We start from the raw sequence: 23,520 nt of genomic DNA on the forward strand, positions 1-23,520 counted from the left end.
TTTCCACACAAATGCTGTGCCTACAGCCTCTTCCATCTTATACAATATTTTATCCATCCCTGGCACTACTATCTTCTAAAGCAGTCTTACTAGTTTAAATTGGAAAATGCTCCTTCTGGGTAAAATGCTCTACTTGTCAGTCTGCTGTTTTAGAAATCTCAAAGCTTACCCACATTTACACATTAGTAGACAGAGACCCCCCTGGCTTTAAACCTTTTTGATTTGGAGGATGAGTGACATTCATTTAAAGTAGAACTATAGGCAAAACTTTTTTTTCCCCATTTTGAATAGAGTAAGGGAGGGTTATAAACCTTCTCAAATTTTTTTCTCCCCATTTGTGTCATGTTGCGGAATATTCCCTGGACTTCCTGTTCCGTAGCCACACAAGAAGTGAAGGGAATCCCTGCAAATTAAGGAACTTCCTTGAGGACCCCTAGGTCACCAGAACTAGTGTTTCCATAGGAAGAATTCCCCTCTATTACTCTTCTGGGGACAACCCAAAATTTGGAATTTTCTTTTACTTTCACTTTTAATGGTAAACAGGACACACAGAGAGGGTGAATCTCCCTAATGGTGACACAGACCGTAATAAAAACCTAACAGGTGTTCTAAACCTTCTCCACTCTATCCAAAACTACAAAAAAAAAAAAGTATTGCCTTAGTTATACTTTTAATATGAGAGAAGAGGTTTTTTAATTTGGTACATCCAATGATGCCCTTTGGGCAAGGACATAGAAGGTAACAACCCAAATGGGCAAGAATCTCAATTGATAGCTTAGGACAGTACAGTGCATTCAGTAAAAAGGGGGATCTTTAGTTGTGTTCACTGCTTTTTGTTTGGGTAACCCTTTATTTCAGCAGTAATTTAAAGAACTGCTCGGGTAATTTAAAAACTGCTCAGGTATATGGTTTCACCACCACCATATTCAGGAGTAAGTAGTTTGCCTAGTGGGTTCTTGATGATATATGATCACAGGTCTTTGTGCAAGCTGCTATGCATTCTGTCAAGGCTTTCCTAAAGGAGAAGTATAGCCAAAGATTTTTTTGGCCATACATTCCACGTGGGTCACCGGAGTGCACTTATTTCTGTACAACTGTGACCCAGATTTAGCAGACAGTAAGCAAAAGCACGCTATTGACTGATGTCACAGGGCCAGGCTCTGCAGGAATCCTCATAATAATGTCGGAATCAACCTAGATGCCTAACCAGCAGTTGGCTCGGGCTCACCCAGCCTGGCCCTGCAGTATGCCCTGTAGGAGCAGAGCAGAGAGTGGTGACAGACAGTCATTACTCTCTGCTCAGTGAAAACAAAGAACTGAGCAATCACCAGTCATGTGATCGCTCGGTTCTCGGTCTTAGGAGTCAGCTACGTAAAGCTGCAGCATCCGATCAATTCTGCAGCCATATAGGCGAGTATGATTGTTTTTTTAATCCTGAAATTCTCTTTTACATGTGTTGCCTCTGTTAAAAATAAAGTCAGGTGTATGGATTGCAACTGTTGCTTCTTATTGCCTCCCAGTAGTAAGCATTTTAATTTTTCATTGTTCAATGCTTCCATTTAGAAGAAAACTACTGTAAACATTGCAAACATTTGTTTGCTGCTGGTGTTTGCTGTTAGATAGCATTCTCCATCACTGCCTGTGTTATGATAATTTCCATTTGAGCAGAACTGGTTTACTCACAACCATATACTATGAAAAAAGTATCTAAAGGAAACAGACTATTCCTTTGTCCTTCATTTGGGGTGGTAGAGCTGTTCAAACCGCTAAGGACACACTGCAGTTGCCTGTTTAGAAGGGGGGTGTGCAGTTCCCAATCTCCAAACTTATAACATTACCTCCCAATTAGCTCATGCCCACTGGTGGTTTTAACCTGAAGTCAATAATGCAGCGTCAACACTAGAGGCTGCTTTTGTCACATCCAACGAATCCCTACAAAATGTAATACATCGCCAATCCACTTTGGCCAGGGAAAGCACAAGCATTTTATCCATGACGATACAAGTTTTCAAACTCTCCAATTTACTCTCAACCGGCTCGTCTCCCATACATTCACCCACTGCTCCTTTGTGGAACAAACCACAACTAAGGGAATTTTTTTGAGGACGGACGGGGCGTTTTGTTTTCAGCACAGTTAAATTTATCTCTCATCTATTTTTATCAGATACCTTTCTTTGATGATTTTCAGAGACTTATCTTCCCTCCACAGCCCATTTTTGGTATCTTCAATCACGACATACGGCCACAGCTCAATATGGCTTACACAATACCTCGTTACAATCTTCCCCTCTAAAACACGTCCTGAATGACCCTTCACACTCTAAACTGATTTCTATGTACTATTCCTCTCTGCTTCACTCTAAAACAGATAGAATATATCTTACTCAATCTAGGTGGCGCACAGATATTCCAGAACATACAGAGGAAGTAGGGCAGGAAATCCTTCCTTTACAGGTCCCCATGGTCATCTCATCGAGGGATAAAGTAATCCAGACCAAGTTTCTTTATAGGTCCTATTATACTCCCAGTCTCCATCGTTTAAAGAGGGTGCTCTCTGCCATCTGTTCCAAATGCACTTTGGAAGATGGCACGTTCTACCACGGTATGGCAGTGCCCACCGGTTAGAGCGTTCTTGTCTGAAGTCATGGCTTTTATCAGTTCAATCACCCAAATACCGAATATCTGTAACCCCTTAAGGTGTTTGCTTGGATATATTGATGATGAATCTTTATCTAAGAATTCCCAAACTTTTCTATGTTTGACTCTCTTTTTTGCAAAAAAATTGTTTATGATGCACAAAAAATTAACTGCCCCCCCCCCCCCCCACTATAACTTCCTGGCTTAGCCTTATCAATCAGGCACTCCCCTTATATAAACTGACTTATTAAGCAGAATTGTCCTTGCAAATTTATTAAAATTTGTGATTTGTGGGTGAACTCAGAATGCACGATACCACCAGCTATTTAAGGTACTAACTGGAGTTAGGGATAGGGCTGCAACTAACGATTATTTTCATAATCGATTAGTTGGCCGATTATTGTTTCGATTAACCACTTTAAGACCAAGCCTATTTTTGACACTTGGTGTTTACAAGCTAAAACCGCTTTTTTTTTGGCTAGAAAACTACTTAGAACCCCCAAACATTATATATTTTTTCTTAGCAGAGGCCCTAGAGAATAAAATGGAGATCGTTGCAATATTTTTTATCACACCGTATTTGTGCAGCGGTCTTCCAAATGCAATTTTTTGGGAAAAAATTCATTTTTTTTAATTAAAAAATAAGAAAACAGTAAAGTTAGTCCAATTTTTTTCCATAATGTGAAAGGTAATGTTACACCGAGTAAATAGATACCCAACATGACATGCTTCAAAATTGCGCACGCTTGCGGAATGGCGACAAACTTTGGTGCGTAAAAATCCCATAGGCGACATTTTAAAAATTTCTACAGGTTACCAGCTTAGAGGTACAGAGGAGGTCTAGGGCTCACATTATTGCTCTCGCTCTAACAATTGCGGCGATACCTCACATGTGTAGTTTGAACACCGTTTACATATGTGGTCGGGGCTTCCGTATGCGTTCGCTTCTGCGCGTGAGCTAACGGGGACAGGGTGCTTTAATTTTTTCCCTTTTTATTTTATTTATTATTTTTTATTTTTACACAGTTTAAAAAAAAAAAAATTGATAATTTTTATTCCTTTTACAAGGAATGTAAACATTCCTTGTAATAGAAATAGGCATGACAAGACCTCTTTATTGTCAGATCTGGGGTCCAAAAGACCTCACAAGTACACAAAAAAAAAATTGGCTCTTTAAACCAGTTGCTAGGCAACAAGGTTTGACGTTGCACCGGTCCTCCAAGACCATAGAGTCGAGTGAGGGCCATCTTGCCCTCACTTGACTTCCTGTCTAAGAGGATCCGGGACCGAAAAGTTTTCCCTGCTGCCAGCAGGTCCGGTAAGCGGCGAAAAGGACCGGGACGCGGCAGGAGGGGGGGCACCTCTTCTGCCTCACCGTAAAGGTGATCCCGCGGCGAATCCGCCACTGGGACCACCCTTACCTGAAAGCCAATCGCCCGCCGTTGAAATAAATACCGTGGTTATGGCAGCTATCTGCTGCCATAACCCCAGTATTTAGCGTCAAAGGACCGACGTTAATCGACGGCGGGTGGTCGGTAAGTGGTTAATCGGATAAAAAAAACTCAAAGTGTGGTGTATAATTTAGGTATGTATACATTTAGGTATGCATGCAGTGGTAAATACAAATAACTAGCTATATGGTTGGAAAAGATATACCTGCGCTCAAATCCCAATAGCTTGTACATGTATTTAAACTATCAAGTGCTAAAGGGGTGTGACCACATATTACCAATAAAAATTCTGTATGGCCTATACGTGAACTAAATGTCCCTGTTTTTCATTGTATAGTTTGCTGGAAAGGGTGCTCTGATACTAAAAGCAATTTTGCAATTCTATTGACTTCCATTGAGTTCTGTTAAATGAAGTCACAAGCCGCAATGAAATCAGAGGTCGAAATTGCACTGATCTGCGGCTTTAAAATTACGCTAAAGTAGCGCAATTCCAAAGCCACAAAAGAACTGTTCTTCATAATCATAAAGAAAGGGTAATATTTTTTCATTAGTCTAAAGCAAAAAAAATAAACGGTCACCACATTAAAAATAGGTATCGATCATTGATATCAGGGAGTACTTGAGAAAAAGTATCAGTACTCGTACTTCCTCTTCTGGGGTGCCCTGTCAGCGATTCTTGCTCCTCATGTCCTAAGAGTGCCCCTATAGCAAGCCGCAATGTAGAATATAAAGTTCGCCTATAAGCAAGGAAAAATCAAACTGCCTTTAGAATCACTTCTAATCACTTCCTTCTCCTTGCCAGGACTACTTGTCCCATGGGGCATTGCTCCTCACACATTCACAAGCTTACTGACATGTATGAAGGGTAGGAATGGGCCCGGGCATGTTCAGGATCCCGCCAGGAAGCTGGCACTGCACACGGCTAATCACAGACAGTAAGATTTCCTGCTCCGCAGCTGCACAGATCAGGAAATGTCTCACTGCCTGTGATTAGATGTGTTGGCTTCCTAGCAGGATCAGGCAGATGCAATCCCAAACACTCCTGAGCCCATCTCTAATAGAGGGTGTACTGAGCTGTAGGTGCGCTGCACAGTGTATGCCGACATGTATGGAGGGTGTACTGAGCTGTAGGTGCGCTGTACAGTGTATGCCGACATGTATGGAGGGTGTACTGAGCTGTAGGTGCGCTGTACAGTGTATGCCGACATGTATGGAGGGTGTACTGAGCTGTAGGTGCGCTGTACAGTGTATGCCGACATGTATGGAGGGTGTACTGAGCTGTAGGTGCGCTGTACAGTGTATGCCGACATGTATGGAGGGTGTACTGAGCTGTAGGTGCGCTGTACAGTGTATGCCGACATGTATGGAGGGTGTACTGAGCTGTAGGTGTGCTGCACTGTATTTTCTGATATATAAACAAATAATGCATTCTGTATGAGAGCCCATTCACACTAGCACGACTTGTGAGGCGACTTGTGTAGCCCCAGGTCGCCCCAGGTTGCTTGACATAACAAAAGCAATGTTAATCAATCAGTGCTGTCTTAATTGGCACTACTGAAGTCACTCCGACTTCAGAAAAGGGTCCTGTACTACTTTGAGGCGACCTGTGATCTGACCTCTCCCATATACTTCAATGGGAGTCGCCTCCTTATCTTAATTGAAGCGACTTGTTATCAGACTTTCCAGGAAGAAGAAAGATATTAGCCAGGCATTCCCCACATTGCAGCCATGCCTATTTGGTATATATATATATATATATATATATATATATATATATATATATATATATAGTGGGTACGGAAAGTATTCAGACCCCCTTAAATTTTTCACTCTTTGTTATATTGCAGCCATTTGCTAAAATCATTTAGGTTCATTATTCTTCCTCATGAATGTACACATAGCACCCCATACTGACAGAAAAACACAGAATTATTGACATTGTTGCAGATTAAAAAAGAAAAACTGAATTATCACATGGTCCTAAGTATTCAGACCCTTTGCTGTGACACTCATATATTTAACTCCGGAGCTTTCCATTTCTTCTGATCATCCTTGAGATGGTTCTACACCTTCATTTTATTCCAGCTGTGTTTGATTATACTGATTGGACTGGATTAGGAAAGCCACACACCTGTCTATATAAGACCTTCCAGATCACAATGCATGTCAGAGCAAATGAGAATCATGAGGTCAAAGGAACTGCCTGAGCTCAGAGACAGAATTGTGGCAAGGCACAGATCTGGCCAAGGTTACAAAAAGATTTCTGCTGCACTTAAGGTTCCTAAGAGCACAGTGGCCTCCATAATCCTCAAATGGAAGACGTTTGGGACGACCAGAACCCTTCCTAGAGCTGGCCTTCCGGCCAAACTGAGCTATCGGGGGAGAAGAGCCTTGGTGAGAGAGGTAAAGAAGAACTCAAAGATCACTGTGGCTGAGCTCCAGAGATGCAGTCAGGAGATGGGAGAAAGTTGTAGAAAAAGTCAACCATCACTGCAGCCCTCCACCAGTCGGGGCTTTATGGCAGAGTGGCCCGACGGAAGCCTCTCCTCAGTGTAAGACACATGAAAGCCCGCATGGAGTTTGCTAAAAAACACCTGAAGGACTCCAAGATGGTGAGAAATAAGATTCTCTGGTCTGATGAGACCAAAATATAACTTTTTGGCCTTAATTCTAAGCGGTATGTGTGGAGAAAACCAGGCACTGCTCATCACCTGTCCAATACAGTCCCAACAGTGAAGCATGGTGGTGGCAGCATCATGCTGTGGGGTGTTTTTCAGCTGCAGGGACAGGACGACTGGTTGCAATCGAGGGAAAGATGAATGCGGCCAAGTACAGGGATATCCTGGACAAAAACCTTCTCCAGAGTGCTCTGGACCTCAGACTGGGCCGAAGGTTTACCTTCCAACAAGACAATGACCCTAAGCACACAGCTAAAATAATGAAGGAGTGGCTTCACAACAACTCCGTGACTGTTCTTGAATGGCCCAGCCAGAGCCCTGACTTAAACCCAATTGAGCATCTCTGGAGAGACCTAAAAATGGCTGTCCACCAACGTTTACCATCCAACCTGACAGAACTGGAGAGGATCTGCAAGGAGGAATGGCAGAGGATCCCCAAATCCAGGTGTGAAAGACTTGTTGCATCTTTCCCAAAAGACCCCTGGCTGTATTAGATCAAAAGGGGGCTTCTACTAAATACTGAGCAAAGGGTCTGAATACTTAGGACCATGTGATATTTCAGTTTTTCTTTTTTAATAAATCTGCAACAATGTCAACAATTCTGTGTTTTTCTGTCAGTATGGGGTGCTATGTGTACATTCATGAGGAAGAAGAATGAACCTAAATGATTTTAGCAAATGGCTGCAATATAACAAAGAGTGAAACATTTAAGGGGGTCTGAATACTTTCCGTACCCACTGTACACACATATATATATATATATATATATATATATATATATATATATATATATATATATATATATATATATATATAATTTATATATATATATATATATAATTTATATATATATATATATATAATTTATATATATATATATATATATATATGTATGTAATGGTATATATATTCCATTATCTCTGATTGGTCTGTGTGAGTGGCACTGGTGGGCACTGATTTGTGGCACTGATATGTTTCACTGGTGGACACTGATTCGTGGCACTGGTGGACACTGATACGTGGCACTGATACGTGGCACTGGTGGACACGGATTCGTGGCACTGATATGTGGCACTGGTGGACACCGATTCGTGGCACTGATACGTGGCACTGGTGGACACTGATACGTGGCACTGATATGTGGCACTGGTGGACACTGATTTGTGGCACCGATACATGGCACTAATACGTGGCACTGGTGGACACTGACACGTGGCACTGGTGGACACTGATTTGTGGCACTGATACGTGGCACTGATATGTGGCACTGGTGGACACTGATTTGTGGCACTGGCACTGGTGGACACATACGTGGCACTGGTGGGCAGTGGCCCTGGTGGACACTGATACGTGGCACTGGTGGGCACTGATACGTGGCACTGGTGGGCAATGAGGAAATGAGTAAAAAAAACAGAAAAGGGGAATTAGGTCACAACACATCATATTCTGATTGGCCAAATACAAAGTCGTCTGTCATATAAGTCACGCAAAATAATTCACAAGTCGCGGTAAAATCGCGGTAAAGTCGTGGTAAGTCGCGGTAAAATTGCAGTAAAAAGTCGCTCCGACATGGGGCGACTTATGGTCGCAGCAGTGTGAACCGGTATTGAAGGCCAACTAATCAGCTGGCCAACTAATGGATTATGAAAATAGTTGACAACTATTTTCAGAATCGATTAGTGGTTTCAGCCCTAGTTAGGGACTATTTGATAAATCTCGGTTTCCTTTTAAACTGTTATGAATACGTATTGAACTTTATTATGGTTTTGTACATTTTGTCTTTCTTGATGACTTTAAGAGGTATAATCACTACTTCCATTAACCACTGTACATTTATAGAATGGACACTTTGCTTACATCGTGCTGTAATATCTGAGCACAGTTTGCTCGGTTTGTTTTTCTTTTGTACTCGTAAAATGTACAATAAAGTTGACCTTTAAAAAAAGTATCTAAAAAGGAAAACATTTTTATTTTTAATAGACTGTGGAACCTCTGTCTATGTTCCTATTCAGGAGATTAACCCTATTTTTATGCCCTGGTGACATTTTAAATAGTAATGTGAAATTAAGTTATCAAAACAGGAGGTAAGAGGAAAACTTTCAATTCAGACACCTGTACCGGTGACAACAGTCATAAAGGGGATTTTTCCTCACTTTTGGAGGGGCGCTGATGAATCTTGGAACCAGCAGCCATGACAAAGTGTTGGGGGACAAGGGGATAGTAAAAACATTGGGACATTTCTTTTTATGTTAACGCTGTGAAAGCATTTGGGTAAAAAAAAAAAAAAAAAAGTACAGCTTTTAGAAACGGTTTAAATGCATTTATTGAAAAAAAAAAAAAATAATAAAAACGAAAAAACGAACCTAAATATTCTAACCATATTTTAATACAAATGCCTAAGGCCCCTTTCACTCAGGCGGACCCATTCAGATCTGCCTGTCCATTTTTCAGGTGGATCTGAACGAATGCCCCATGCATCTCTACGGGGCATCGGATGTCAGCGGAGACACGTCCGCTGACATCCGATCCTTCAAATCTGGACGGATGGAAACCCAATTTTCCATCCGTCCAGCGGATCGGATGGGATGAGTACGGACAGACGGTCCGTTCCCATCCGATTCCCCCCATAGAGAACAGCGGGGACCTGACAGCTGTGTCTCTGCACACAGCGTGGAGACAGAGCAGCCATCCCCCTGCTCAGCGGGGAACGGCAGATCCATCCCCCGCTGAGAAAAACGGAGTCCGCCGATGGACTCCCCTGTGTGAAAGGGGCCTAAAAAGCATAAGGTAAAGAAAATCAATCAGGACTTTGGTTAATCCCCAGTAATAACTTCTACTACTACATTAAAGTGTTACTAAACCCACAACTTAAAATCGGTTTGTATATACAAGTAAAGCATGCTTGTTATACTCACTGTGGAACCAAAGGGGTTAATCCTCTGTATTGTGTAAAGAGGCTGTTTGATCCTGTCTTCTCTGATCCTCCCCTTCTTCCACAATCCCCAATCTATCTGCTGACAGTACAGAGCCTTGGGGGCAAGCAGCACATGCTCAGTTTCATGCTTATTGCTAGAGAGTTTATTTTTTCTTCTTGGGAGAGTGCATGTAAATCAGCACAGGGCCAATCAGCACTGTCCAGACAGAGGGTCAGGGGTCATGAAGCCTCATAGGACAATCAGGGGAGAATGAAAACTCCTCTAACAAGCTTTAACCAGTGCTCTGCTGGACACTGAAAGAAGTCACAAGACTGCTCTAACTGCTAATGAGAAAAGGTATTTAGCAGTCTATAATTACTAAAATAATTGCATTTCCACGTTCTGTGTACTGTGGGAAACCAGATACAGTGAATACAGGCTCCTGGGTTTAGTAACACTTTAAGCATCTTCTTTAGCATTACAGCTTTTAAAAATAGCTAAACAATACCAAAATTACAATGTAAAGCTGAAAGTCTGGTACCTCCCCTGACCAGATTTCATTTCACATCAAGTACAAGGAACGACGTACAAACCACAAGCTAAAAAAAAGTGCTGATTATGACACCAGAAACACTGAGAGGAACTTTTCTTGAAATCACAGGAGGGAACTTGTAAGCTCACTCACTTTTAACAGACAGACACTGAAAGAACCTACTGCTCAGTAAGTAAGAAAACTTCTTTTTTATGTTAGATTGACTAGAGCTTTATTATTTTTGTGTGCATGTGTCATCATTATATGGGATATTTTATATATATACATATAAATATATATATATATATATATATATATATATATATATATATATATATATATATATATATATTTATTTTTTTTTTTTTTTCATAGAACAATATTCAGTATTTATGTATAGAATAACTCATTGATAAATGAGTACATGTGTGCTTACTTACACAACACATTCAACTATTTAAAGCTGATATTTGGAGATCGATTAGATTAAATAGAATATTATGTTATTAGATGTAAACCCTTTTCTTCCTACATGTTTAGAAATAGGTCTTAACCAGGTACCACAACCTTCACTAGATGGTCACTCAACACCAGATAAAGAAAGCACCAATACCGTGTGTCCACAACCATTAGACTGCCAAGAGAATATAGCTAATATAAAACCACACAGTATTATAAAATAAAGATCCATAGAAAGGCTTTATGAATAAAATAGAAAGGGGCCATTATCTTACTGTAATGGTGATTTTATTTCTAAAGAGAGCCTCAGTGAGCATACTGATGAGAAAAGGTTGCAATACCAATAACTTGATTTAGAAGAACATGTGACAGATCCACGCAGTACTAAAGTGTACTTGCTAAAAATACTGCAAGGCAGGCTCACTTTTTACATGGTCATGGCAAGTTAAACTGGACAAACATTCGTATACATCAAACGCCAGTACTTGACAGGATCTAACAAAGCAAGAACTAAATGAAGCTAAAACGTTAAAATAAAACTAAATAAATAAATAAAGCAAGAACCAATTACTATGTTCTGTGAGGGTTTCTGTCCACTCCTTTAACCACTTCAGGTCCGGAATGTTTAACCCCGATTAATGACCAGGCCATTTTTTGCTTTTTGGCACAGCGTTACTTTGATGAACAAATTGCGCGGTTGTGTGAGGCTGTGGCCCTAATACAATTGATGTCCTTTTTTTCCCCACAAATAGAGATTTCTTTTGGTGCTATTTGATCACCTCTGCGGTTTTTAGATTTTGCGCTATAAACAAAAAAAGAGCGACAATTCTGAAAAAATTTATATATATATATATATATATATATATATATATATATATATATATATATATATATATATATATATATATATATATTTATTTTTTTTTTTATTTTTTTTTTTTACTTTCTGCTAAAAAACATTCCCAATAAAATTTTTTTAAAAAATCTAATTTTTTTTTTATCAGTCACGTTTTTGGTAAAAAAAAATCCCAAAAAGCGTATTTTAATTGGTTTGCGCAAAAGTTATAGCGTTTAAAAACTACAGGATAGATTTTTGGACTTTTTATTTTTTATTTTGTTTTTAGTAGTAATAGCAGCAATTTTTAGAAGGACTGCAACATTGCGGCGGTCAGATCGGACCCCTAACTGACATTTTTGACACTTTTTGGGGACCAATTACACCAGGGAGAATGACGGGCGGCTTGTTTACATAAGCCGCTCCGCCTTTCTCCCTTCACCGGAGCGATCGTAGTGTGACCGGCGGACATCGAGTCCGCCGGTCACACGCACTGACTTGTCTGTGGACGAGCCGCGGCGGGCGCGCGCCCGCTCGCAATTGGCTCTGAAGTCAGTGACAGGCGAGTGACGTATCCATACGTCACTCTGCCTGGCCGGGGCTGACCGCCGCAGTATATAGTCATGCGGCAGTCGGCAACCGGTTAATACAGTAATCAGTGCTAAATAATATGCACTGTTACTGTTTAAATGACACTGGCAGGGAAGGTGTTAACACAGGGGATGATCAAAGGGGTTAATGTATGCCTAACAGTGCTTACTCACTGTGTGGGGGAAGGGCTCTGTGACAGGCACAGAGAGATCGGGGGTTTCAGCTTAGCTGAAACTCCTGATCTCTCTCTGCCTGTGTGACAGAAGGCTCGTCTGCTTTGTTTACGTAAGCAGGCGGGTCTTCTGTCAGTTTCTCTGACGATTGCGGGAGGCCAGCGGCAATTGCCGCAGCTCCTCCCGCAGCTTGCCTTCCGCTGTGTCTAAACACAGCGGGAGCGCGGCTCTCGTGGCGTGCGCGCACCACCGAGACCGCGTGCACAAAATCACATAGATCTACGTGATTTTGCGAAGTCAAGCCGCCCTGCCGCAGTATATTTGCGTGGGGCGGTCGGCAAGTGGTTCCTTAAAAAAAAGGAAAACTGATGTTTGTCCAGCATAGGAACTGGTTTTACCCACAGAATCAAACTCAAGACTGCCCCTGTGAAACGAGGGTTGGAATCAAGACTAGTCGCTGCAGGGAAAAAATGGCTGTGCAAAGTACCTTTAAGGCAGATTCTTAATATTTCCAGTGTCACTTCCGAGAATGCTTACATTTTTCACTTCCCCTTTGTCCTTTGAACAAGTTTTTTGGATAAAAGCAATATAACATATTACAACTTTCACCAATAAAACGGCTTCCCTTTCTTCTACCGCCTCTGCTGAATTTAGCCGTATGCTTTAAAAAACAACTCTTATTTGGAAGTTTTCATTCAGGTTTTAAATTAAAGTGTAATGAAGTATGGGAATATTTTTCTTTTTTAACCACTTCCCGCCCGCCCTATAGGCAAAAGACGGCGGGAATGTGGTTGTGTTATCCTGACCGGACGTCATACGACGGCGGCAGGATAACACAGCTCTGGGCGCCCCCCGGGGGCGCGCAGAGCGGCGATCGGTGATGCGAGGTGTCAGCCTGACACCCTGCATCTCCGATCTCGGTAAAGAGACTACTGACGTAGCTCTTTACCATGTGATCAGCCGTGTCCAATCATGGCTGGTCACATCGTAAACAGGAACAGCCGTTGATCGGCTTTCCTTAGTTCGTGCCTGACAGGCACGAGTAAAGGAGCGCCGATCGGCGGCTCCCCTGACAGGGGGGGGTCGGCACTGGTAATCAGATCATTGATTACCAGTGCAGACCCTCGGGGGGGGGGGTGCCACTAGATCCACCAGGGATGCCCACTATGACCCCAGGGATGCCCACTATGGCCACCAGGGATGGCAATCAGGGCTCAGGGAGCCCCCCATTGCCCTCCCCATCAGTGCTGCCCGCCAGTGTCCTCCCTATCAGTGCTGCCCACAAGTGCCCATCATTGCCATCCTTTAGTGTCGCCCACCAGTGCCCATTATTGCCCACCAGTGCCGCCCGTCAGTGCCGATCAGTGCCGCCCATCAGTGCCCACCAGTGCCGCCTATCAGTGCCCATTAGTGCCAGTCAGTGCCACCTATCAGTGTCCGTCAGTGCCACCTATCAGTGTCCATCAATTCCGCCTATCAGTGCCACCTATCAGTGCCCACCAATGCTGCATATCTGTGCTACCTATCAGTGCCACATATCAGTGCCTATCAGTGCCACATATCAGTGCCACCCCATCAGTGCCTCCTCATCAGTGCCTCCTCATCAGTGCAGTCTCATCAGTGCTCATCAGTGCTCATCAGTGCAGGAAAAAACTTATTTATTTACAAAATTGTATAACCTAAACAAAAAAAACTTTTTTTTTTTTTTTTCAAACTTTTCGGTCTTTTTTTATTTGTTTAGCAAAAAGGAAAAAACCCACAGGTGATCAAATACCACCAAAAGAAAGCTCTATTTGTGGGGGGAAAATGACATAAATTTGGTGTAGGTACAGTGTTGCATGACCGTGCAATTGTCATTCAAAATGCAACAGCGCTAAAAGGGGAAAATTGGCCTGGGCAGGAAGGGAGGGAAGTGCCCTGTATTAAAGTGGTAATCATAAATTACCCAGGTGGATGCTGCATTAGTCCCCTGCGGTCTTTAACACTGAGATCAGAGCGATCAACACTGCTGATCTCTCGGTTCCCACAGCACTGTCAGTCAGCAGTTCTCTGCTTTGTCCCCTCCTCGCTCCCTGGAGCAATGGGTTGTGGAGGGGGTGGGGGCAGCTCTCAGCAACTCGCTTGGAGGCTGAGCCGGTGACGGTCCAGGCATGTGGGCAGATCCCGGCCATATGGTTGCAATCTTGCCTAAGCCTGGACCGGCTCTGTGATGTCAGCCGACAGAAGGCTTCGTCGCGCTGTCTGCTGAAAACCGGGTCACGGGAGTGCAGAACAGACTTCACCCCTGTGATCCACAGAAGTACAGCCAAAAGAGCTTCGGCTGTACTTCTCCTTTAAAAGTAAGGTATGGCCAAAGCTTTTTTGGCCATACTTCTCTTGTGGGTCACAGGAGTGCACTTACTTTTACTCTTCTGTGACCCAGAATCAGCAGGTTAAAGTGATTCTAAATTATTTTTGGGTCCCCCACCAGCGATCCTGGCTCCTTCTCTCTGCTGAGTACCCCCAATAGCAAGCCACTTGCTATGGGGGCACTAAAGCCGGCTGGCTCCTGAGCCGCCCTCCTGTGAATGGACATTGTTCATTCATGCACAGAGCTTGACTCACCCCCCCCCCCCCCCACACTCTCTCCCTATTGGTTCACTGGCTGGGACTGACAGCAGCAGGAGCCAGTGGCTTACACAGCTGTGTGAGCCAACGCGGAGAGCAGAGAGCACTGAGCAGTGACTGGGAGTCATCGCTCTCTGCTCTGAGTAGGGTAATCAGTGGTTATGTGATCGCTCAGTTCTTGGGCTCAGAGTCAGTGGGGTACAGCTTCAGCATAGAAGTATTTATGTTTTAGTAACCCATACATATCCTTTAAGTCTCAATGATACTTTGACGAAATGATGCAATTCACAAAGACTTCATTGGCTCGATTCACAAAGTTGCAACAACCCTTATTTGTCTGAATATTTTTTTCAGAAATGAGGGGCAAAGTAATCACACTGCTAGAAATATTGCTCATTATGGCGAATACCGATACAAGTTATTGAGCAAAGTAAGTTTTCAACATGTCTGACAAAAAAGAGGAAGCAGCACAGTGCAAAATTTAGGTCTAGAACAGTGGTTCTCAACTCCTGTCCTCAGAGCACACTAACAGGCCAGGTTTGGAAGATACCTGAAATACATCACAGGTGAGATCATTTGCTGCTCAGTGATTGCAGTATTCTAGTCTGCTTCTCCCCAGGGTAATATGGCCTGTTAGTGTGAGACCAGTCCCTGTAACCTCTTCTCCCTTATGCAGCGGCAGTCACGGGTTCTCTATATGTGAGCAAGATCAATGCAGGGTCCATAGCTGGAGCATAGAGGAGTGCTAGCTTCCAGGGGAACAGAGTTTTGCACAGGTAATACTGCTATTTCCATTCCCTAGACCTTGAAAAGCATTTAACCCCCACAGCACGGGGGCAACCCCAGTGCAAGGCTTGATTTTTATTTTCCCTGGAGTTGGGCTTTAAAGTGTTTGTAGAGGCTGAAGGTATTTTACCTTCATGCATTCTATGTGTGCAGCTCCCCCCGCAGCCCACCCCCCTAATACCTACCTGAGCCCGATCCAGCAATGTGCACAAAAGCAAAAGCTTTCCTGGGTCACTCCCTCCTCATTGGCTGAGACACAGCAGCAGAAGCCATTGGCTCCTGTAGCGGTCAATCACAGCCAGTGAGGAGAGAGCAGGGGACAGGGCTGCACTCAGTGCATCTCATAGGCACACAGAAGTGGCTCGGGGGCGAGCATGACTGAGTGCCCCCAGAGCAAGCAGCTTTCTTTGGGGGGCACTCAACTGGAGCCCCAAGATTGGGGCTGTTCTGTGCAAAACCATTGCATAGAGCGGGTAAGCATGATGTGTTTTTTCTTAAAAAAAATGAGCCTTTACCAAACACTTTAAATTAGTTATGGGGACTAGCAGACAGGAAAGCAGCTGTCCATAAAAAAAAAAAAAAATTAGGTCAAAGCACTCATTTTGTGGTGCAGCAAAAGAAAATGATGACAAACTGACTACTTACAAGTGGGAACATCACTGTATTGACATTTACAAATGAGGCTGAAAATATTCAATAAAATATGGTATCTATATCAAACATTAAATCTAATAAATAAATTAAGCAACAACCCAAACCACCAAATATAAAGAAAAGTAGTGTAGCAAGGTTTCCAGGCCTATGGCCAGATGTGGGTCTGCCATTAGTACCAGTAATCTCTCCAGCCCATGTGAGCTGTGACCCTGGGTGTGATAACTGAAGCAGCGACAACTCTGGCATCTTTGTTTGTGGTTTTTATTGGAATTAGGGGATGGGAGAAGGGAATGAGTGGTATACTCCTTGAGGCTTAACTAATTACAATTGGGACTTTTACTTCTGAAATGCCCGTTGGAGCTTCCTTGATGCCAGCCAACTCTCACCGACACTGAGAATATTCTGTAAAACAGAAGAAGTGCGGAATCCTCGACTTCTAGTCCAGAAGATCCAAAACTGAGAACTGTAGAACTCCTGACACTGTTGCACTGTGAAAGTCACTGAATACTTTCCCCCACCTGGCACAGCTTGAGGTAGTATATAGTAGAACTCTGTATAGCTGTCACTAACTGGCACGCTCTGTACAATTTAGGGCCCAAACTGCGGGTGCCCCCTTTAACCTCGAACTCTTCAGGGTCCACTGACTATGTACCCACCCCCCGTAGCTTCAGGGTCCTCAACCTAGGTACCCCGTTTACAGCAAGCTGACACTGGATCCCAGAACCTCTTCCGGAGTGGTCCCCTCTAACTTCAGACAGACCCCCAGGGGCAAACCTCAGTACTCACGACCTGTGTAGGCTTTCCTGGGACTGGACCCCTCTCTCTCTCCACAGGCTCTCGGCATATCGGATCCCCTCAGCTCAACCCAGCACTCTCTGGACACTCAGACGACACCCTGAGACATCCGGCTTCCTCAGACAGGAGGAGAGACCGCGGCACTCTCCTTCCTGGGACTCTGCTCCCACCAAAGACACCGTGCCACACACTCCCCCCCCCCCCCCCAAACTTATACCCACTCCCAGAATCCTTTGCAGCCTAATCTGCCTTCTGGGGTAGTTACAAGCTGGGATGTGTCCCCTGATTGGGCTTCCCAAACTGCCCTATGAGAATCCTCTCACAGGAGCAAGTGGGGATACTTCTCCCCTCAGCAGGCACATCTGGAAGCCCTGACACCCTATCCAACAGATCACAGCCCTGCTGTAAAGCAGACAAGGCCCACTATACATTTACCTAGCACCTACCTGTAGGGTGCTACAGTAGAAATACTGGTATGAAACCTTATTTTCTGAGTTGCCTGGAACTAGGCATTCTCTGGACCTTTGCTTTTTCCCCAAAATAATGGAGCTAATGTATAAGCAGTGACACAGATGGAGCTAGTCACAAGAAGCACACAAGCTAACATACGTGTAAACAGAGGAATGCTTCTCCTACATATGCCATTATCCTTAATCTTCCTAGTGCTAGATTGGGGGGTCCTCGGACGCCTACTTTTCCTCCTGTGATTTTGTGACGGGTAAGCATTTTATTATCCCCCTTTTATTCTGGGCTTTGTACAGGGAAGAAAAAGTGTGACAGCAATACACGTCTAACTGGTCATCATTAGTAATGACTGGCAATCCTGAGATAAAGTGCTTTTGTAGGATCACTGTACATAGTAAGGTATTTATGGTTAGCAAAGCAGAACAGGGCTGGCTGATGCAGTATCTGGAATTAAATTTACTTTTTTTTTGTAGAGATATATAAAGGAAACTTTGATTAAAACTCTCATACACAGCTTAAAACATCACAGTGGAAAACTTTCCATTTCAAAACTGTGTACTTCCTGGAAACAACTTCAGAAAGCACCAAAATGTTTGATAACCATAGTATTTGAAAATTACCACCCACTGTTTTACAACAATGAATTGCGCATACAAAAACCTATAAACCCATTACATCTTGTTCTAGTTATAAGTCATATCATGATCTAGTAAGAGAAGGAAAATGTGATAGGTTCAATTCACTGAAGTGTACACACCAGGATAAAGATACTTCTTTGTAAAAGTGACAACGAAGTCCAAAGAGATTTGAAAATGGCAGTTACATGGCTAAAATATAGATTCTTATCCTTGTGGTAAAGCTTTGTAAATTAAGCATTTTGTCCTTGAACAGTGTACACACCCAACTCAACTAGGCACACCCAATCTAGAACCCTTTTGCCTTTAGTGCAGCTTGAAAACTTCCCATGGATACGGACAATGGGATCTATGCTGACCTTATGGCAAAACAGTTCCTGCACATTTATAGGCCACACATCCATTAGGTGCGCTGTGCATAGTACCAAGTATTCATACTAGAGATGGCAAATTCTGACTTTACCATCTGAATGTGGCAACAAAAGATTTATTGGAATAGGAAAGTTTTCCAGGCCTTAAAATGATTGTAAAGTCAGAAGGTTTTTTATCTTAATGCATTCTGTGCAGCAGCTCACCTCAGCCCCCGTAATCCTTACCTAAGCCCATTTCTATCCAGTGATGTTGGAGAAGTGTCTCGGCTGCCCGAGACTCTTCCTCCTGATTGGCTGACACAGCAGCGCAGCTCCCACTACTGTCAATCAACTTCAGTGAGCCAAACAGGAGAGAGAGGGGGAGGAGCCAGTCTGCTGCTCCATGTCTTAACCACTTTACCACCGGAGGATTTTGCTGTCTTCCGTCCAGGCCACTTTTTGCGATTCGGCGATGTGTGTGCGAATTTAACTGACAATTGCACGGTCGTGCGACGCCGTACCCAAACAAAATTTACGTCCTTTTTTTCCCACAAATAGAGCTTTCTTTTGGTGGTATTTGATCACCTGTGCGATTTTTACTTTTTGCGCTATAAACAAAAAAGAGCGTTTATTTTGAAAAAATAACAATATTTTTCACATTTTTTTATATGAAATTCCCCCCCAAAAAAAATTAAAAAATCAAAATTTTTTTTAAATTTTTGGCCAATTTGTTTTTTGCTACATATTTTTGGTAAAAAAAATATCACAATAAGCGTATTTTTATTGGTTTGCGCAAAAGTTAATGCGTTTACTAAGGGAAAGATTTCTGTCATTTTTGGTGTTTTTTTTTTAACGCGTAATGGCGGCGATCTGCGATTTTTTTTTGCGGGACTGCTACATTGCGGCGGACAGATCGGACCCTTGACTGACATTTTTGACACTTTTGGGGGTACCAGTGACATTACTGCAGTAATCAGTGCTATATATATGCACGGTTACTGTAAAAATTACACTGGCAGGGAAGGGATTAATTTTATTGGAGAGGGAGGGGTTAATGTATGCCTGGTGCTTACTGACGTGTGGGGGGGGAGGTGACTGAGTGACACAAGGACAGATCCAGGGTTCAGCTATGCTGAACCCTGCAATCTGACCCTGCCTGTCACTTCAGAGATCCGCCCACTGTGTTTACACACAGCGGGCGGATCTTCAGACTCGATCCCCGATGATCGGGTAAGAGCAGCGGCGATCGCCGCTGCTCCTCCCCTGGCCCGACTCCCGCTGTGACTGAAAACAGCGGGAGCGAGCCTCCGGCGGCGCGCGCGCCGCCCACAAGGGGCGGAGTCCAGCGACGTAGGTCTACGTCGCTGGACGGGAACGAGCCACTTTGCTGCAGTAGCAGCAAAGTGAGCGGGGCTAAAGTGGTTAATGGACACAGGGATCCGCAGCATAGCTTGGGAGCCCCCATAGCAAGCTGCTTGCTGTGGGGGCACTCAACAGGAGGCAGGGGTCAGGAGAGCTGAAGAGAGACCAGAGAAGAGGAGGATCTGGCCAACTACACAGAGCAGGTAAGTATAACGTTTGTTATTTTTAGCTAAAAAAACTAGACTTTACAATCATTTCAAACTTTTTCTAAAGCCAGAACGTTATTTTTTTCCATTTTGGATAGAGTAGGGGAGGGCTAAAACCACAGTCAGTAATTTTGTTTGTTTTTTTGCCATCTGTGCCTCATAAGGAGAATTTCCCTTCATTATTACGGAGCTGAAGCAGAAACTTTGTAATCCAATGATTTAAACTAAAAAACAAAAATCAAAACTTCAAAAAGCTTTAATGTTTTGTAACAGGACTGCCGTCTGGTGGAAGCATTCAAAACCAGTGTACAAAGACACACAACAAGGTGCAGGGAGCATGAAATCTGTACTCCATGCAATGCAAATATGGTTTGACGAGTCTTCTTTAACCCTATTTCATAAATCTGAATAGGTTAACATTTGGAGAAAACCAACGGATGCATTCAACTAACAAAATCCTATATCAACTTCTACCAACGGGGTTCAATCCATGGCAAATTGGATAGCCATCTCATGGGAGTGATCAGGTGCTTGGACTGCTCTGTGTGGTCATGTAAGACTGCATGTGGTTCCCTCATCATATTCAAATTTCAGTATAAAACTGTCCCTATACACGCTGAAAAGATGAAGTAAAATTCTACCTTTAGTTTGTATAAACACATGACTAAACATCATTACATGTTATGACATGTTTTCTCCTGCATCACTGCAGAATGACCGCATTTTGTGAGACGAACTAAAGGTGTTAAAAAAGCAATGGACAAATGCACTACCCATTTACAGCTTGATATCTGTGAAATGTTAGTACTACTTCTGTACTAAAAACACCCCTGACTGAAGTGACTCATTGCTTTACAGATGAGTCATCCATACCTGCAGTCATCATCATTGATTTCATCCCATGCCGATGCTTGTGTCAATTAAATCTACCTCCTAGCACAGGATATAGCATGATTTGGTTTGTAAAATATTAGTGTACCTTAAAAAAATAACAGTGCACCCATCTTTACATACTCATATTTTGCTGCTTTTTAATTTCAGTAAAACCTTGGATTAAGAGTAACTTGGTTTGAGAGTGTTTTGCAAGACAAGCAACATTTTTGTATAAATTTTGACTTAATAAACAAGCAATGTCTTGAATGTCTTGTGACAAGTAGCGTCATGTCACAACTAAGTAGAGAAGAGAGGCGCCTCTAAGAGTAGCAATTTTTCTTAAATTTAATGAAGGTACAACATTTAGCAACTCACATGGTTGATGATTAAAACAGGCACATCCAAGTATGCAGGCATCTGGGGTAAAGCTGTCCACATAGACCATCCTCCTCACCGCCATCAACGTCATCCCTTCCACACTGCGCTCCATGCCTCACATTTAGATCGCCCTTCTGCAGGGTAGTCTCCCTGGTCACGACTGAAGACTGAAGTGAGAGCCGGAGGTGGGGAGGATGGTCTATGTGGACAGCTTTACCCCAGATGCCTGCATATTTAGATGTGCCTGTTTTATTCATCAGCCATGTGAGTTGCTAAATGTTGTACCTTCATTAAATGTAACCATATTGCTACACTTACAGGGCACCTCTCTTCTCTTTTATATTCTGTGGTTCCTGCTGGATTTTGCTTCTAATCCCTTTGTGGATGCTGTCATTTGTGGATGAACATTTTATGGTAACACAACCTATAACATTACTATAATCATTTTATATGGACTGCAAACTGAAGGATTTATGAGTAAATGGTTGTGGAACAAATCATCTGAGTTTCCTTTATTTCTTATGGGGAAATTCGCTTTGATATACGAGTGCTTTGAATTAAAAGAATGTTTCCAGAACGAATTATGCTTGCAATCCAAGGTTTTACTGTATTCATAAAATTGACTGCAGGTTAAATATCTGGTCATCCAGCCAGTCTTCTCTATGCTGCTGGATTTCTTGTTCAGATCTGCCATGCTTATCACAGACATATCTGTGGTAGCATGGTCAGTTTTCATCCTTGCTGCTTTCACTGCCTGTAGTCAGTCTTTGCTATCACAGACTGACACTAACCCTGTCCAGCCCTGCAAAGTCTAACAGATGCTCCTGCTGTCAATACACTCTTCATAACCATGGACATCCCAGCTCCAGACTATTCAACACAGTGTTTCCTGATCTGTCGGACATCATCTTTTTCTGGACGGATTCCTTTTTTGCAGGCTGACAGCTTAAACCCTCTCCTCCCCCGAATTTAGACCCCAGCTACCGTTGGACTATCCTGGGTTTCTTCCACCTCTAGCCACCCACTGTCACCACCCCCCTCCTCTTTGTGAGTGCAATCGTTGTTTATACATTGAATAAACTGTGCTACAACATGCCTACTTGGTGCCTTTCTCTCCTTCCCCTCTTTATAACCATGACCCCACCCACAAAAAGAACACTAGAAAATGAATTATTGTGGTCACATGACCGCAGAAGAAACTTCTTTTTGCAGCTTATTTACAGTGTACAAAGGTGTTTTTTAGATGCTGAACTAGCCTCCCTGTAACATGCATACATCACGTAAGATAATTTCACTGCCTAGGCGTCTTTGGGTGGAAACCTGGAAGAAATATGGGATAGCATACATTAAGACACTACTTTTTTTATGGAGACATCAGAACTACATTTTCTGATAAAATGATCAGGTTTTGGTGCCACCTTTAAATAATGTTGGAATGAAAAAGATTTAGGCTCCTTTCACACGGCCGCTCCGTGTGTCCGCAAATCATCCCATCCGTTTGCGGATAATTTGCGGACATAATGTAAGTGAATGGCACTGCGGGTGTCAGCGGAAAACCATCCGCTGACACCCGATTTTCCTCCTTTCAGTTCTGTTCCGTTTTTACAAATGGAACAGAACCCCATTTTTCCTTCCGTGTAAAAAACGGAAAGGAAGGAAAATCGGATGTCAGCGGTGTCATCCGCTGACATCCGCAGTGCCATATACTTACATTATGTCCGCATATCATCCGCAAACGGATGGGATGATATGCGGGCACACGGAGCGGATGACAGAAATGTCATCCGCTCCGTGGAAAAAAAAAAAAAAGTCCCGCAGCGGACCTTTCACACGGAGCGGCCGTGTGAAAGGAGCCTTAGGAATAATAGTTTTAGCTTGTTTCATGGGACAAACAATGATGGACAAGGTTTTTAACTTGTCTGAAGGCTTTTGTACCAGAGATATGTGAGCCCCAAGTGAGCATCTATATATTATCCATTACAAAACATATCCCAGCTGGCATCCCTTTGGCTACTATACATGGACCTGTGGCTCCTAAAGAGTATAGTGAACTGATAGAGAAAAGTCAAATTATTTTAATGAGAGCCATGGGTACCTGTGCTGGCAGCATTGCAGGTTTCAATGAATACCCAATTGCT

At 43.0% G+C, this 23,520-nt stretch overlaps 2 protein-coding genes across 3 annotated transcripts in view; one reads left to right on the forward strand and one right to left on the reverse strand.

The window, feature by feature from the left end:
• Positions 1-23,520, reverse strand: part of UBAC2 (UBA domain containing 2) — a 301,154-nt gene that overhangs the window by 122,361 nt on the left and 155,273 nt on the right. The window lies entirely within an intron of this gene.
• GPR183 (G protein-coupled receptor 183) overlaps positions 10,356-23,520 on the forward strand; it is a 39,858-nt gene continuing 26,693 nt past the window's right edge. Inside the window, exon 1 of one of the 2 annotated variants that reach the window (XM_082245719.1) lies at positions 10,356-10,402. The gene's annotated coding sequence lies outside the window, so the exon portion shown is untranslated. Of the gene's footprint in view, positions 10,407-23,520 lie in introns of both variants that reach the window. The other variant, XM_082245720.1, reaches the window with a different exon arrangement.

This window comes from Pelophylax lessonae, assembly GCF_965119305.1.
Source record: "Pelophylax lessonae genome assembly, chromosome: 2".
NCBI classification, from domain to species: domain Eukaryota; kingdom Metazoa; phylum Chordata; class Amphibia; order Anura; family Ranidae; genus Pelophylax; species Pelophylax lessonae.